Here is an 18,417-nt window from a genome sequence, read left to right as displayed (position 1 = left end):
TGAACACATCCTAATATTTTATATACAACTTAAATGCTTAATCACACAGGTACTGTCCACCTGTTAAATAAGACAATGAGTCGATTTGCTCAAAAGCAAACAAGCAAGATTGGCTGAATGGCTTATTTGGGTTTATAATGTTTCTTATTGATCACATGTGCCTTTTAGAACTTGTTGATACACCAGCTTCCCTTGTCCCATATGGCCTTGCCCTGCTGTGTACCTTGCAGTGAGATCCTCTATGTACAATCATTAACAGCTAGTTTCAGTTTCAGATGCCATTGCAATGTGTCTTTCAGTGTCTTTTTATTTTGTTGGCATCAATCCAGTTCTACAACTTTCTGAAGCACTGAACTGTGCCTCAGAGCAGCTGACTGCCTAAACTGTTTCTCATGTTGGTCAGACACGCTGAGCAACATTAAAAGCAGGGCAATTCCTAGAAAGCTAGGGAGTGGGGAATTGTCAGAAACTCGACCTTTACTAGAGTTGGATGTCCTTGAACTTTAATTTTTGGCGTGTATCTTGGGAATCATAACAACACAGAGAGTAGAAGCACAATCTTTATAATGCAGATGTATTCAGGTCCTTGTCATCTTTGGCCCACCAGTGATTCTGTCACCAGCTGCTGTCTTCTTCTATCCCAGTTCAGCTTGCTTCTGTAAACAAGATTTCACCTTGTCAGCTTTATCTTGTCTTCTTAATCTTTTGCGAATCCAGTCTAGTGAGTTGATGGTCTAGCGATTATCTGCATCTTTTTGGTCCATAACAGAGGTGATTAGGAGACTTGATCCAAAGTATTAAAAATCCTGCAAGGTATTGACAAAGTTGATGCAGAAGTTTTTATTTTTCTTATTATTGAAGACATCTTATTATTACTAACATGAATAGAAACGAAGACACTGTGAATGTAAGACAAAACCTAGGAGGCTTCCTTATACACAAGGCTTTTGGCTATCTGGAATAAGCTGGCCAGGCACATTTCTGAGGTTGTTTCCTTGGGCTCCATTAAGAAACCGCTAGATGATGTCTATCAAAATAGGGTCAGGGGCTTTGTAAGTGTAATAGAAGCACCTCCATTTGCCTGATATCCCTGCCTTCATGTGTCTGTTTCCCTAAGGCCCACCTATTTCAGAGCCCAGCACTTTGGCAACCCCTCAAGGTGTTACAGAGTTCATTTAATGCTTAAAGTGGATCTCAAATCCTTGGCAAAACAGAAATATTCATATTACACAATACAGGGGAACGCTCTATGTACTGATATCTATGGGACCTTGTGTGTACTATGCTAGAAAAACTGCACATAATCAAGTAATCAGTGACATTAGTCTGGATGGTTTGCCAGTGCAAACCATCATAGATGGAGTGATGAGCAAAACCGGTTACCTTGGAAACAAATTGTGAATTGACAGAACCATATTTTAAGATAAAATCAAGTGCCTGAATTCAACATCCCAAGAAAGGTAAGGATAGGCTCTGCAAAATCTATGTACAATGACAAAGAACCATGAACAGAAAACACTGTGTAACAATTTTTTGTTTTTTGTTTGGTTCCTGGGTAGTAAGTGTTATTTCCTAATTGCTTAGCCTCAAAAATATAGAAAATGGCTATTATTCCCCACAAACTTTGCTTTTGTGACCAGGACAGTGATATTTTGAAATATACCTATTTCCAATGAGGAAACAGGCGAATTTGTGTCTTTTCGTTCACATAAAGTCAGAAAAAAACAACATATGAATCCAAATTAACATGTATTTATACTAAAGTAATACAGAAATGACTACAAAAGATTTAGAAGTGAGTAGTTTTTCGAGATTTACAATTATACTGTAAATCATTACACGAATCAGCCCCCAAATGTAGTCTCCCATCATGATCTCGTTATACTGTCCTTGGTAGCGACGTTCAAAGTCCAGTATATCCTGGTGGAAGCGCTTGCCTTGCTCCTCCGAGTACGCTCCCATGTTCTCCTTGAATTTATCAAGACGAGCATCACCAACCTTTTTCCAGCTTCTTCACCCGTCAAGATGGGCTCTGCTTCTGCCACAATGTGACCAGTCTGTTCAAGGCAATCGGAAATTGCCTGTAACCAGAACAAGTGGCGCCTCTTCATTGACAGCTCATCCAGGAGCCTCAAAGCCATGCTGCTCCATAATGGTAACAAGTACCCGTCTCTTCCCCTGGATCACTCTGTGCACCTCAAAGAGGATTACAACAGCATCAAGACCTTGCTGGATGCCTTGAAGTATGATGAGTATGGCTTAGAGGTCATAGGAGACTTCAAAATGGTGGCAATCCTGATGCGTCTCCAAGGCAGTTTTACCAAGTTTCCCTGCTATCTTTGCCTTTGGGACAGCAGGGACACCAAGGTGCACTACCACAGGCGGGACTGGCCACAGTGGACTGAGTTCTCTGTGGGGAGGAACAATGTCAAGTGGGAGCCACTGGTGGACGCCCGGAAGGTGCTGATGCCACCACTGCACATCAAATTGGGCCTTATGAAACAATTTGTCAGAGCTCTAAATAAGGAGTCGGCAGCCTTCAAGTACCTTCAAGACTTCTTCCCTAAGCTTCTCTGAGGCAAAGGTCAAAGCCGGTGTCTTCATCGGACCACAGATAAAGAAGATCCTGGAGTGCAATGAATTCCCCAAGAAGTTCACTAGTTAGGAGAAAGCGGCTTGGGACTGGTTTGTCGCAGTGGTTCGGGGCTTCCTGGGCAATCACAAGGCTGAAAACTATGTGGAGCTGGTTGAGACTCAGGTGAAGAACAACGGCACAGTGGGCTGTAGGATGTCCCTCAAAGTCCATATCCTTGATGCTCATCTTGATAAATTCAAGGAGAACATGGGAGCGTACTCGGAGGAGCAAGGTTAGCGCTTCCACCAGGATATACTGGACTTTGAATGCCGCTACCAAGGACAGTATAACGAGAACTTGATGGGAAACTACATTTGGGGGCTGATTCGTGAAAGTGATTTAAAGTATAATTGTAAATCTCGAAAAACTACCCACTTCTAAATCTTTTGTAGTCATTTTTGTATTTAGTATAAATACATGTTAATTTGGATTCATATGTTGTTGTTTTTTACTTTTTATGAACGAAAAGACACAAATTCGCCCGTTTTCTCATTGGAAATAGATACATTTCAAAATATCACTGTCCTGGTCACAAAAGCAAAGTTTGTGGGGAATAATAGCCATTTTCAATACTTTTGAGGCTAAGCAATTAGGAAATAACACTTACTACCCAGGGACAAAAATTGTGTTACATAGTGAAATTAAATGTTATGTATAACCAGGTGTGATCACCCTCACAAGCCCCTTTCAGAAAGGAAATCTATAGTTTTGGAGTCAAGTCTAATGGGGTTGTTTAAGACATGTGCAGAGTGCAAATAAAATAAGTTGGCTTGGATCATATCAAAAGTTAAAGGAAGCTACCTAGAAATGACATCGCATTGCTGTATCTGGTAAAGTCTAAAGGAATGACATCATGTTATATGTAGCACATACATTGTGTAAATAAATAAACACGTGTATATGGCTTGCAGCCCTGCATTTTATTGAAAACAGTAAAAGGGTACGGAGACAAACAGAAGGGGTACCCCAATTCGGGATACACTTTCCGAAATACAAAAAGGGAGGGCATTCTGTTAAGAGCCAACATTTCAAAAGTTATGTTATTACTGAACTATTGGGTGCATGGGGTATACAATGGGTGAATTTATATTTGAACGGTCATGTTCATGTGTTCATTATTAACACAACTAGTCAAAGCTGTACACATGACAAAATGAAATACAGATATCCTAACATTACATGGAGGATCTCTTCAAAGAGCTTTATTTGTTAATCGAGCAGAAAGCACTGATGTGTCCATCTCCTCCAGCTCCCATCTGTTCCTCTTTCATAAAGCCAGAGAAAGTGTGTGCAGTTGAACGACATGTTTCAAGGTTTGGCTTATAATATAACAAGACAGGAAATGATGACCCATGTTTTTGAAACAATCTCCAGTCTCCACATTCTAAATGAGAATACCAAGAGTTGTTAGTGTGAGATAGAAATGTTACAGCTGTGTGATGTCACGTTTCAGATTCTTCAAATGATACATAATTTAAGAGCTGTAACCAAGGCTACTGTAGAAAATTATCAGATTCATAAAATGACTTAAAAAAATAATAATAATAATAATCTTGAAATCTCATGTCTGATATTTTTTCTTCTCATGTAAGTATTCATGGTAGACTTTACCTGGTTAGTGTTTTTCCCTGTTGTACGAATCGTACGAACCCTACTGCTGCCATCTGCTGTGCTTTTGGGGAAAGGCATTCATTGTACAAGGTGAAGATTTCCACAGTCGGGTCTGAGGGAAACAATGTTATGTCATGAATTAGTAAATTCTTAATTTTCTTTAAATCTGTAGGGTTGTTCTGATTGTACACAAAATAATACATGTAGTATATTAAGAAGTACCTCTGGGTATATTAATTATGTAACTCTAACTTACACTTACATTTGAGCTTTAAGTTACTCAATGCATTTTTTTTTTTCAGTGGCTGGGCCAATTTTTTGAGAGACAGTATTTGCATTAAACTTTGCCCTTGACCAAATCAGAACATTGACCTTCCTGCCAATCACACAATTACAGCCTTGTATCCAATCTCATCTCAATTTATTGTCAGAAGCCACTTTCTACTACTTATAAAAAAAACACCATAGGTTCCAAGTTTGTAATTTGAGGGTAGGTGTAAATTTTGATTTGGTCTAGGTCTGTATCTTTGTTTGTTGGGAATATATGGATATTATTTGAACTTCAAATCACATGTACCATAATGCCAGATCAGTGCCATTATTTACTTGCTATTTATTATTATCATTTTTATTATTTTATTAGCAGACACCCTTATCCAGGGCAACTTACAAAACATAAGAGCATGCTAAAGTTTGGAGTGTTCGCCATTAGTTTTCAAACTGGTTTGACTGGTTTCTTTGCCCTGATTATGCAATCACTTTCACAGCTCTCTGAGTTTTAATAATTGCTGAGTTATGTCTTGGTCATGCCATACTTGAAATAGCATAAAAAACCTGGCAATGAATGTGCTCCATTGAAAAAAAACTTTTATTTTTACATACTATTTATTTTGTTTGTGTGATTTTTTTCATTACTATGAAATAAAAATAGGAGGCCTGTGCACCCACATTGATCAAATTTAAAGCAGAAATTATCGAATGACAGGCCTCTCTCTTAGACAGTGTTCTGCTTTGAGCCTGGATTTTCCACTTTACATAGTCATTATTTTAATTGGTTCAATTCTCTCCATGAGCTTCAACAGTAATTATATGTGACTTAAATTAGGACTATTCATTGGTAAAGTTTAGTTTTTGATTTTTAATGCATTTTAAACTAACAGTCTACGATTAGGCTGACATTCAACAAGAAGCTGAAAACCTCAATAATATAATATCACATGTAAACAAATGTACAACATTCATAGATTTAAAACAGGCAAGAATCAACATTACAAAAATAGTCTTCCCCTCTTGGTTAATGTAGAATTCGAGCTGAATTTTACCTGGCAAAATGTGTCTTAATTATGAATTTGCCACAGCACTGTTTCCTTTGATGTTCAGTGTAAACCTGTGCGGGAGGTGTGGGTCGCAGTAGTGTGCGCTGTAAGGCTACTGTAATTTGCGCAGGAAGGCAGTACAGTCGTTGAGCAGTGCTGTGGCGGCGGTGCACTGCAATGCTCTCTACAGGCTGCAACGCGAAATCAGATTTCGGTTTTTTTGCGCGGAGTTTAGATTTCATGATAAGAGTTGAAGTTTTCCCAAAACCTTCCTGCATATCCACGTGACCCTATTTCAGTTAATTACATGGCCAGAATCGCGTCCTACCTGTAATGCCGTTTCATGGGGTTTCCACGGCACAAAGTTAAGACCCAGAAGATGGGACGTTTCTCCTCTAGTCTTTTCCAATGTTATGGTGTACTCTTACACAGTGTATAAAGTCCCCAAACTTGCACTCATGTATTGTTACATGCATCGTTCTATCTTGAATAATAAATAACCAAAGGATTGAGTTCAGCCGCATCAGTGTATTAATACCGCTGTTGACATATACATGTACCCGGGTGCTACTGCTTTATAAACTTGCCCTATATTCCCCAATAATTTTAAAATATGCCGTTTATTCGAGCACAGATATAACAATGATCCAGATGCCGTAGAGTGTACGAAATGCAGCGAAAACCAGCACGCTTGGAAATGTAAGTTGCAAAGCACACCGCGACTGAACTGCAGCGGCCATGAGATCTGCTCACACGACATGCCTGTCAGAGCAGCCCGGCCGGAAGTGGGCGGTTGGAGAGAGAGAGAGAGAGAGAGAGAGAGAGAGAGAGAGAACTGCGTAACTGAGTCTGATAGGAAAGAGAAACAGGGGGAGATCTTACTGGATCGCGGTAGTGGAGCTTTCGTATATAGTTTTATGTGAAAAGAAGACGGTGCTTGAGCTTTCTGCCGAGGTGAGTGGCCGGTTCAATGTGTTGTTGGTGTGGCTGCAGCAGCGCCGCTGTGCCGCGTTACGGTGCGGAGGAGTCGCACCGCACTGTAAACAAACTCTTGTGTCTCGCTGCACTAGCGCTGCTGGGAGGACGGAGTTGTTGACATTTTGTCTGTGGTGAACTTCCCAGTTGAGCTTTTTGAAAGTGTTGCAGAACAGACCTTTACAATGTGAGGTTTTGACACTGGCGGCTTCAGCTACAAAATGTATGTTTGTAAAGAAGCCAGCTCGGTGACATTTCAATGCGCTGGGATGCAACGGTCTCTTGTGCTCAGCGCTTGTTATGTTAGATAATATTATATTTTCCTTCTCCGGGTGTGGGGTTTGGATCTTCAAATGAATTGTGATGACTGCAAAAAAAGAAATAAAACCGCGTTCATTACTCTTTTCAAATAGTCGTGGTTTCTGTGAATCCGCTCTAATGAAGAAAATTGTCGTGCTTTCGGAAAAAAACTTTCACTTTGTGATCCGCTGGCTGTCATGAATGTCGACTCGAGATACTGCTGCTGCGGCGCCGATATCATTATTGAGCAGGAATTAGACGCGAAGGTTTCTAAACCGTGTTTGTGTATTTTGTGAGGAGTGCATGGGCGTTAAGCTGTTTGTTGAAGGATTACGCTGTATAATAGTCAATAAAAATAACAATAACGGTAATGACAAAAGTAGCAGTAGTGTAATCAAAACTATGAACATAATAAGGCAATACTTCTTAGCATTGATACATTGTCACGTAAAAAAGCTTTACGCCTTGTTTAATATACACATACATACACACTGCATGTTCTAGTATGGAGTGTAGAATTTAATTTGGAATATATATATACATTAAACAACAGTAACCATATTTATTGTACTTTACACATTGATTACATTGATGTCTCACAGTAATATATTTGAACTGGAAATGAGAAATTGTAAAAAGCACATGGATGTCAAGGTTATGGAGACCCCCAACCTGTCCCTCACTTATGTGGACCAGAGGGGACCGCTAACCCGTGTGGCACCTCCCCATTGTGAGGTCACCCTGAGCTGTGGCACAGGTTCACTTCCAGCCCAGGACTCGCCTCAGCTCTTGAACAAGGATCCTTTCTGAGCACAGTGAGCAGCAGTGCAGTGGCTTTTGTGTTTCGCCTGATACAGCACTTACTACAGAGCAACCCAGACCTGGAACTGGTGGTTCTCTGGTTTCTGAGGAAGTTATTAATCACTCTTGGAGAATACATTGACATCCCTGATTTATTTATTTGTCTGTATGTTTTATTTTGAGTTTTGAGTGAGTCTTTCAGCAAAAGACTTTGCTTGGAGTGCCGGATGTGTGTGAGTCTGGGCTGGGCCCCTTGCAGGAGCTGTCAGGTTTTGACAGTTGACCAAACACTAGGATTTGAGTGGGCTGACTTCCTCGGACAGACCTGAGGCAGGGAGGCAGGGAGGGGGTGGGTGCCTTGCAAGCTTGTGCTCTCCTCACAGTACACCTCCTATCGGTGCTCAGAATCTTACAGTGTGAAAAGAAGTGGGTGGCTTAAACGTTCGTTTGGGAGGATGCTCGTATATTATCGTCATCCTTCCTGGTTTTTCGGGCAGTGGTTGTGTTATTTAGCCTGGGGTAAAAAATAATGACAGCTTTCGTACTTCAAAATAATGACTTTAATTGGAATGGGCTGAAGGGTATTTTAGGAGCAGTGACCCTTACTCCTTTGAGTACATGGAGATCAGTATTGCTGTTCTTGCTCAAATATGTTGGGGTTTGTACTGAATTGCTTTCCAGATTGCACTGTCATCACTGAGAGAACAACCTAGAGCCCACATCTCCCTGGATTAAGTTGCATGGACAGCATCCCCTCAACCTTTGCTCTGCTACAGTTAAGGAATGCAAATACATTATAGTATTCATTGGAAGCCAGATTCCTGAGTGACTGGATGGTTGGTTGTGTTTCAACAGCACTTTAGTTGCCCTGAGCACCACACGCCACATTGGCCACGGCTTTGACAGAACATCTACAAATGTCTCTACTCTCCCCACTGATCTGCATCATGGTTTGAGGCCCTGCACTACAGATCACAGGGAAATCAATAAGCAGGGCAGATTTAGACAGTTCACAGGGTTCACCTGGTTCATCATTTCCTTTGTTTTTAATTAAGTTCAAATCTGATAACCCTGTGCATGGAAAGCAGCTTTTTCGGTGTTATTGTGACTTGTCTGTTGTGAATGATGATCACACGGGAGACTTTCTCCATCACTGGAAGAACTCGGTGAAGCAGTGAACCTATAAGGCTTGTTTGTTGTTGATAAGACTTCAATTTTCATAGCAGTTAGTTTCATGTGTGATTTTATGAGGTGCAGACCAGTTCCAGGTGCTGAGCATTTGCAGTGTGATACATTATTGCATGCAAATTTGCATAGGCACTGAGCTCAAAATAACAATGAATACATCGATTGTCTGCTTCACCTTTATCACAATCTGAATTGGAGCCTGCCGGCTGGGCAGCCAGAAGCTTACTAACGAGAAGAGGGCCATGTCAGTTTTCATGTGTTCTTTCAAAAAAGGCTGACCCCCATCACACTATTTGTCTCCACAACTCAATAATCCAATGGGACACCTCTGAACTGCAGAAGATTGAACTATCACTAGATTCTGATTTTCTTGGATGTAAGACAAAAAAAAAAGACAAAAAAAGAAAGAGAATGGACTGCATTTCCGCTAAGCAATATCATGTGATGTATCCAGCACTTTCAGGATGACTTTATTCACCTAGTTATGTGCAGGTTAAATCCTTGATATCTGTTGAAGTGCATCCTTTTGCAGTTCATAGGAATTTCTATACTTTCAGGTGCTTTCATGTCCTCCTTCTGGTTTCTTGACGGCAGTGCCGTTGCAGCTGCCTATGGTGAACATTGCTGATCAGAACACCCACTCCTGACAAGCTCCTTATTCTACTAGTAGAACTTGTTTGTGTTGAAGCTCTTTGTCAGGGTAACCAGAGACCCGGTGACCAAACAAACCTAAAGAGACATGTGGAAATTCTGAAATGGCAGACAAATAAAAAGAAAAACAATTACATGATTTTGCTGATACAGCATGTCTGCTGTTGCGCCACACTTTTGACTTTTAGAAACAAAGGTTTCAGGGTTGTGTAGCATTCTCAGTTCAAATGTCGACCATTCCATGACTGTATCTTTAATGACTTTTGTCAATATTGTAGAAAGGTTGTACTTTGAGATTCAACCCCTTATCGCACTAGGTTTTACATGCTTTTTAAAGATGCTTGTGATTGGAAGAGGGTGATTTACGAGGATGATTATGTCTTAGTGTTGAAAAACACAGCAAATTTCAGTCTGCATGATGTCTGTATTTTGAGTAGGCTGGCTGGGTATTTCTTATTTTAATGTGACTTTAAAATATGATTCTTTAAGCCCCGAGTGAGATCTGTGTGATGCTGGGTTTGATGTGACTCCCCATTAAGTTAGTCATCCCTCCTCTTAAGCGTAAGTTTAATCTAACAAATACAAAAGTAATAAAATAATAATCATGAAGGAAAAATACTTTCAATTTCATATATATAAAATGCATAGTTTAATCCACCATCTGCAACACTGCAATAGCATCACTGTTTTGCAAAAGTGTATTTGGCTGCTTTATGTGTGTACTTTACTGGCTACAATTTATAATGCATGTGATTGTCTCCTTAACGGTGCTAAAGGCCTTGTGCCATGCCTGTTGCTCTGGTTAAATGCTGAATAAACCAGATAGGTTCTTGAAGACTGTATAAATTCCTGGGTTTCACTGAGTCAGTATTAGTTGATCGTAAAAACTAGTGTACATTGCACAGAGGGCCCCTGGAGCGCCATTGGAGCCCTCAATTACTTTATTGATCTGATTACTTCCTTCAAATGGAAGAGGACCCCTAGCCTCATAATCCATTGACAGTGTCTTTTGAGATACAGAGCTGTGCAAAAGTAATAGACATATTTAAGTTAGAACATATGGATATTATGAGTATTATCAATTTACTCAATCATTACTCCATTTGTGGTCTACTACTGTAATAAGTCTGACTGTGATTATAACTCAAATCACTCAAAAAAACATTGAGCGAAATAGCTTGCACAATTCTAGAGCTAGCCAGGGGTCTCTGGTGTCACTGTTCAGCCATCCATAGTACACAGCCAATTGAAGATGGTTGGTCTGAGCTTGGAGTCAACAGTTAAGCATAGAGGAGGATCTATTCAAGTCTAAAAGTGCACATCTTCATGTGGGTATGGACAGTTCCTGAAAATTGGATGGTATAGTGACTACAGCATACACATTTTAATCCAAACTGCTGTCTTATTTGTAAAATACTTTCTGTTTCTTAAAGATGTTTTTTCATTTAACATGAAGTTTCAGTTTCCTTACACATCACAATAGAAAGCTGCGAAACGCTAAAGACGCTAAGCAGTGGACCTGTATAACCATGCCTGACCTGGGACTCAGTGGCTATATGTGTAAACATAAGACATAGCAGACCTCTGTGACATGCTCATTACATTTTCATATTTATTCTTTCACTTAGCCCAGAGCTCTTTGTCTGTTACATATGCAGGTCGAAAGTTAAAAAAACTAAAACTAAGATTCAGAGGACTAACATGTACTTCTTCTACTCCCCAGAATAGATCACTTCTAACTTCCTTTGCCCAAAATGATAACTGGTTTGCCTTTTTTTCCACAGTGTGTTAGGGACATTGCTGAACAATGAGGTGATCCCAGAGGTGGATCGTAGGGAGTATAGACATTATTGTGCCGTTGAACTGGCAGCAAAGAACCCAGGTCACACCACACCGTTGATCCAGTGGCTCTCAAGGTTAAACACAGTTTGACGCTCTCCAGTTTGACCTTTGTTCTTCTTTAGGCTTGTTTACACAAGGCATTCTGTAAGTGAGGAAATATTTCATCACGTCTAAATCCGTGATCAAACACCCATAGCCAGTCCATTGTCACATTGATAATGCACAGACAAAGGCACGAACTGAGAGCTGAGGGCGATGCAAATAAAGAGGACTCTGACCCTTTTTCCTCTGATGCTTTTTTCTTCTTCTCCTTTTTATGAAAGAAATGATTTTTTTACACTGGGTAAATGCAATGGGTACACAATGGGGATTGAACAAATATTGGCTTCACTGTGAAAATGAGCCGCTAAAAATCCCATTCAGACGTGGAAAGGGATTTCTTTGAAAGTGTCCTGTCCCACGCACTGAGGCAGGGTCGTCTCTTTGTCTGGAACAACAACAAAGTGTAAAGTTTACAACACACATGTTTTGACAACATATCAGTGATTGCATCCTGGGTGTCTTTTGAGTCAGTCTGCTCAGATTCACAGACCACCTCCCGCCGTCATGTTTCAGAAGAGTGCAATAGAAAATGCTGTGCTATGTTTTTGAATTGTGCTCACATAAGTTTACACAAGTTTGAAGATGTTCTGGCTTATGTGGCACCCTTGACCCTGTGCCACATTCACTCCCCCACCTCTGCTGAATAAACACTTTGAAAGCGTTATTCATCTCGGTAGAAACCCTCAAACCTTGGCCTTAAAGGCTTCGGCAACCTTCAAAACGGAAAAAGAGTAATTTATTATCCCAGCACTGTGTTTGCCAGGGGAAATGGACAGACATACACAATGGCTTCCAACAGCAGCTCTGATGCATAGAATATCTTCACTGTCAATTGCTATTTGGAGAGGTAGAATGACTGGACTGTTAGTGTTCTGTGTGCTGTATGCAGAACAGCGTATGTCCTGCTTTGGGGCCGTGTTGCTTGCTCGTCGAAGCATATGGTCAGGCGGGCTATCAGTGTGGTCAAGCAGGCACTGATGCTCACTAGGTGGGCTTTTTATACTCCTGGATGCGTGCTTGTTATTTGTGTTGTAGGCTAGCTCCTTATCCCGCTGAAGAGCCGTGTTTGACAGTCCGATTCCCTCATGCCAACAAGCTCTGTTCTTAAAAATGTTTTCTTAAAAAAATAAAATAATAATGTCTCTTTTAGTTGCTTCACAAAGAATAGTACTGTAGAGCACAGATTGTGTGAGTATTTTGTCAGTAAATTAGGTGCTGACTGCTTCACAACCCTGCAGGGCAGTTTTGTGGTGATTGACACTACAGAGCCCTAGCAACAGTTCAAGAGCAATGAAGCTGGTCATCAGACTAAAAGAAAAATGATCTTGCTGCTGCTTTAACGTTTGTCATCTTGAGTCGCTGAGTGTCACATCGGTCACCGTGAAACTGCCTTGGACTTCAAAGGCTGCCTAGCCCCAGAGTGGAGAAAGCCTGCTGCAGTCTAGGGGAAGCAAAGCGCCGCTCAATCACTTCCGCAAATGGACCTGTCAGCTCGCATTAACCAAGGCGATCCCTGCAATCTCTTAACGAATGGAAAAATCCTCACATTTGCAGCACACTGCCTCCCCCCACTAAAAAAAAAAAAAAAGTGTATGTCGGTGCTGCTTCCTGCTTCAGTGTTAAGGCGGGGGTTTTGTCTTACCAACCGTGGGAATGGAACGGAGAAACGTCTACATTCGGGGCCAGCCAGCCCATTAACCAAGCTTTTGCTGTATCGACCACTAATTACAATACAAAGAATTAGCATTTTTCGGTAACCCAGCTGCATTTTTCAGATATCACCAATCCCACTGTCATATTTTTTAGCAAGCTGCACATGGCTGTCGAAAGTGTACGGTGTAGGTGTTTTATTTACACATCTGTCATCCATTCCTTTCCACAGTATGACACAGAACGGGGAGGCCTCCAGAGACTCAATCCAACAGGTTTTCTAGGCCATCTGTAAATTGTCCATTAACAAAGACTTAAAATGTTGATGGTCAATGAAATGGGTACATTCCACAATTCAGAGGTCATTTGGAACAAACACCTGCATACCCTAGAGCCCAATGGGGAGCAAGATTTCAATTATTGAGCTTGCTTAACTGATCAACGATTAAAGTGTGTCATCAGACTTTAGAGAGAGAGAGAGACTGAGAAAAAAGTCATTTAAGGTGACCTATAAAACGAATTGGATTGGAGCTCTCCAGGACTAGGGTTGGTGACCCCTGTAATAGCATTAGGAATGGAAGATCAAAGACAAGTTAGGGTGCTTTGTCACCACAAGATAACCCGAAAGAAAGCATGCAGCTGCCATGTAAAATATTGAGACAACTTAGAACTGCCTACCTCACTGCAGCGGCGGTGTCCTCTCTGTCGCCCACATTAGGAATTACCAGACGCAATAGCTCAGCCCCACATCAGTCATCAGTGTTGATTCTTCACCTCATCAGCATGTTTCTCCATTACTCTTACTACATCTCTTGCGTCTGGTGGAAATTCCTACTGTGCGTGTTGTGTTCAGCTCTTTTAATGTGGTTTGTTGTTGGGGGTTGTTTCCTAAAGCTGGGGTGATTTATATTGTTCAAGAAAGAGGCTGATACATTGATTATTTGAGGCTATAAAAGAACAGGGAGGGGTAAGGGGCAGGGGGTGATATTGCATTGTATGGATTACTGGTACAGCATGGCTGGTAAATGGGGGAAAATAATGCAGTTGGTTAAACACATGCATGGGCTCAAAAGTAGATTTCATCTTTCTTGTTTTATCAATGTTGATTTGCAGCAGAAACAAATTGATTTGGTCCTGATGCAAACAAGGTCCATGAAGTCCATGAAAGATTTTTGCAACATTGAAATGAGAGAGCAGTTGTACCTCACTAATGTACAGATTAGTAAAGCAATCAGAGGGCCGGAGGGCGGGGGGCTCAACTGCACACACAGTCATTGTCCCACTGCAGCAACATCAGAGCTACATTGCTGTGCAAACATTTTAGGCAATCTTCTGTCGTGGTATGTAAGGGAACTACAAGTGAATGTTAAATGCAAAAACACCTTGGAGAAACAGAAAGTCAATGCATTGACATGAGAGGCTCCTGCTACTTCTAGAGTGATATGAGCTATTTCACTCAATGTTATTTCCTGCTTGGTCACAGTCAAACTTAATACAGTAATAGACAATGCAAGTGGAGTAACAATTGAGTAAATTAGTAATGCTCATAAGTTGTAACTCCTGAATGTTTTTGACTTTTGCACAGCACTGTATGTCATTATTGAGAGGATTAATACATATCTTACTGTGGGCTCACGGTGATTTCTATGTAATATTTGTGTGTCATTTTTATACGTGATAACTATAAGCTATATAATAATTAAAACTATAGACCTCCTCTTAATTCACTAGAAAAGTATTTCTAAGCTACTAGAAATTTGAGGATTGGGGTTGTGTATTCCATAATCGAATCCTCATCCTATCCAGCTATATTCCAACATGGATATTCTAATGGGAAAATACAATGCTTACCAAGAAAGGCAAACAAACCATAAAAGGCATTAAACTGAAAATCTGCCATCTTAAAATTACTCTAGTAAATAACACTGATTTGGTTTTAAAAAGGAAAAAAATATGCCATGTTTGTTTTTGCCTAATGTCTGTTTACTCTTCCTGAATAGTTTGACCTTTCATTTGAGTGCTGAAGAGGGGATGTAAACTGACCAAGAGGGAACTGGTTTGTGCCTGATCTGTGTCAGACATACAGGTTTGGACAGGTAATGCACTGTCGCTAACCCCGGGGTTTGGCAGAGCTGTGCCTGAGTGCTCCCTTGCTCAGTGCGATAGTAAGAGCCCATGTTAGGTGCTGGCCAGTCTTCTTCAAACTCCCTTCTGTAGACACCCCGCCCTGGCCATTTTCACCTTGGTCAATGGATACATTCCATTTCTGTCATTGTTAATAAAATGATTCTGTTATTATCAATTACTAGTTTCAACCCCCCGCTTTTCTCCCTTAAGTCTTCACTTAGTAAATCTTAGTATAGTTACTGGTCACCTGTTGAACCCCTTCCTGCAGCTCAGCCCTCTTGTTGTTCTTTGTTTTGGTGTGGAGTCAGTCACAGAGTGATGACCTGTAAAGTGAAGTAAAATGTGAAATGTATTATTATTATTATTATTATTATTATTATTATTTCCAATATACAGAGCCCTGAATAAAACTAATTTAACCTGGTATGGAAAACCATATAATAATCTATAATTATAATTTTATAGTAATATAAAAATTCTGTGCACAAGGATTCGTAGGGGTGTGTATCAAGCAAAAAGGATGTGGTTGAATTGAAGTCAGTACTTTCAAGAAGTGTCTGAAGGAGAGTCCACAACAGATTAACTTACCAAACGGGTGAATGAGTGTAACATAAATTGAAGTCTGTGGATGTGATGTTGAAGGTGATAACATGCTTGAAGCCAAGCACAGGCTGGGGAAGGTGTGGAAAGTGAACAGGCCGCAGTGCTGCGAGTCCAGGGACATCTTCCCCTTGGTGTCGGTTCCAGCTACTGTGAGACTGGAGGCGAGAATTTCTTGTGTGGGTACTTGCCACTGGGCTCTCTGGGTTCCTCTCAGAACAGAGCCCAGATGTCATTATTTCCAGCTAGTACCCAGGAATATTTCCAGTGATGGTTTACGTGTCGGAATGAAGATGAAAATGAAGATTTTATTAATTTGTTCTTAATATTTATCAGCTGAGTTTGTGTAGGCCGTGCTCAGGACTTTTCTGTTACTTTTGTTCTGCTTAATGAGGCTCCAAATTGAATATGCTAAATAGTTAATCCCTCATAAAAACCCTGCTGTTTCCATTAAAGAGATGCAGCCAGCTTTCATTAGCGAGACTGACATCACAAATCTATTGTAAAGCACAAAGCACACTGATTGAACTCCTAATTTCTCCACCTTATCTGGTAGTGCAATAAGTTACTGGTCCAAAATGGCTGCTGTGCAAGGTGGGTACTGGGCTATACTTAATTGAAGGATGAACTGCGTTTACTCCCAATTGTAAATGTATTTGGAATCCCCTGTGTAAATTCAAGATGATAATAATAATAATTATTATTATTATTATGAATAATATTATTATTATTGAAGGACAATTGTATGCAAAGCCTTTGCATATAAAAGCAGCACTCCAACAAACAGTGACCAGTTTATATGGGCACCCCTAAGTCTAAAATCTGTACATGAGTGTCTACATTAGGCATACATAAGTCATATAAGGCCAGGCTTCAAATAACTATGTATTTGTTTTGTTAACTCTCTGTCAAGGCTGCTCATTTCCATATACCCAGGACCCTCTGTCACCTTTTTTTGGGATGGCTTGGTTTCTGCATGGTCCATCATTTGTTTCCGTGGGGAAATTGTTATTTCTGCGATTATGTTTGCAGACTGCTTAAATGCCCCTGTGGAAACATGGTACCTGAAGAAAATTCTCAGAGCTTGTGGTGGGTTTGGGGGGAGTGTTTTGGCATTGCACAAGTGCTGTTTTGTACTTTGACAGCAGGTTATGGAACCCTGTGCGCCAGAATTATTGTCCTGGCATGCCCTTGACTCTAGTCTGCTTTAAAATGAGCCATGGTATCATGTAAGAGAACAATCGGAACGGGAACAGCCTTGTAGAATCTGCTAAAACACGCTTGAGAAGGTAAGAGAGGCGGTGAGACAGCAGGGATATGCAAATTATCTCAATTATCTCCTCACTGGGAACACTGGTTTTCCATTAATACGCACCCAATGGGTGGACGTGAGCAATCCAGCACTTGTCTGTAAACTGGATGTATTGTGATCAATAATTTACTTAAATCAGAATGGCGGAAATTACAAGGGAGAGGAGGAGTTTTACTGGTCTGTCGTTGTTTCCTCACTGACAACTGAGTCTTTGACATGGTAGAAGGAAAAGAAAAAGAAAGTTTGGAAAGGGGGGTGGGGGCATGGTGGGGGCACAGCGAGAGAGACAACACCAGTAGACTGTTGTTTCAATATCACATTATTTTTATATATAATTTCCCATTTATACAGCTGTTTTTTTACTGGAGCAATCTTTTTAAAGGTACGACAGCAGTGTCCCCCATTTAGGATTGATCCCACAACTTGTACACTCAGGAGCCCAGAGCCCTAACCAGTACTCCACACTGTTGCATGATATGTTTTCGGGGAAAAAAAAAAAAAAATCATAATATTACCTTATTATTTGCTAGTGGAATGCTGTACACTGGGATACATTTGGAAGTTGATTTCTGATACACAGCTGCTCTTCGTACTATCCTGCACACCAGAGGTGGAAAGAGTACTGACAAATCCTACTCAAGTAGTAGTACTGTTACTTTGATGAAATTTTACTCATATATATATATATATATATATATAATTAAAAAAAAAAAAAAAAAAAAATGTCAGTCATGGCCAGACTGCAGAGATGTATACCAATAAAGTAATGGTTCTATTGATTTAAAAGTTTGTGTTATTATTATTTCTAAATACCAACTTACCTAGAACACAAAGAAATGTTGATATCAATTTATTGTTAGTTTATTGTGGGGAACATCACTGGTCAGGGAAGGAAGCTGTATTTGGGACAGACTAAAACGAATGACAAAACGGAATTCCCATTGACTATTATTGGGAGTGGAATGCCCATAGACTACAGTGGGGAAAATGGAAGGATGTTCTGTATCTCCAGATCCACAGGAATCGTAAAATCCTGAATACACCTTTTTTTAATAACCTCATATAAAACATAAAAGTGGAATGACATGGAATGACAGCTGATTTCTATGGAATGACAGGCCTTGACAATCGAAAACGCACTGAAAACAGCACAAATAGGTTTGACTGCATATATATATATGCATATATATATTCTGTCATCTACATTTATGTACACTGCAAGTTCAGCCTTATCTGAAAAAATAAACTGTGTAAATGGGCAACTGTATGTAAAATAATGTGATATCTTGAAACAATTGTAAATAACC

General features: G+C 40.3%; 1 protein-coding gene and 1 long non-coding RNA gene across 6 annotated transcripts in view; one reads left to right on the top strand and one right to left on the bottom strand.

Annotated features, from left to right (window-relative positions):
• Window positions 1–486: 486 nt before the first annotated feature.
• On the bottom strand, window positions 487–6,299 carry LOC136740342 (uncharacterized). Of its 2 annotated transcripts, none has more exons than XR_010813189.1 (3): window positions 5,891–6,299; window positions 4,247–4,358; window positions 487–806 (listed from the first exon to the last, which is right to left on the bottom strand). It is a non-coding gene; the product is annotated as an uncharacterized LOC136740342 (long non-coding RNA). The 2 variants fall into 2 exon arrangements; XR_010813183.1 differs by lacking the exon at window positions 5,891–6,299 and adding an exon at window positions 5,569–5,882.
• Window positions 6,300–6,364: 65 nt separating this feature from the next.
• Window positions 6,365–18,417, top strand: part of LOC136740259 (signal transducer and activator of transcription 5B) — a 112,797-nt gene continuing 100,744 nt past the window's right edge. For all 4 annotated transcript variants that reach the window (XM_066698427.1, XM_066698429.1, XM_066698425.1 and 1 more), the window contains exon 1: window positions 6,365–6,516. The gene's annotated coding sequence lies outside the window, so the exon portion shown is untranslated. The remainder of the gene's footprint in view (window positions 6,517–18,417) is intronic.

The sequence above is a fragment of the Amia ocellicauda genome, chromosome 3 (assembly GCF_036373705.1).
Source record: "Amia ocellicauda isolate fAmiCal2 chromosome 3, fAmiCal2.hap1, whole genome shotgun sequence".
Taxonomy (NCBI): Eukaryota; Metazoa; Chordata; class Actinopteri; order Amiiformes; family Amiidae; genus Amia; species Amia ocellicauda.
Note: the sequence above shows the minus strand (reverse complement) of the source record. Positions and strands in the feature narration are given on the sequence as shown.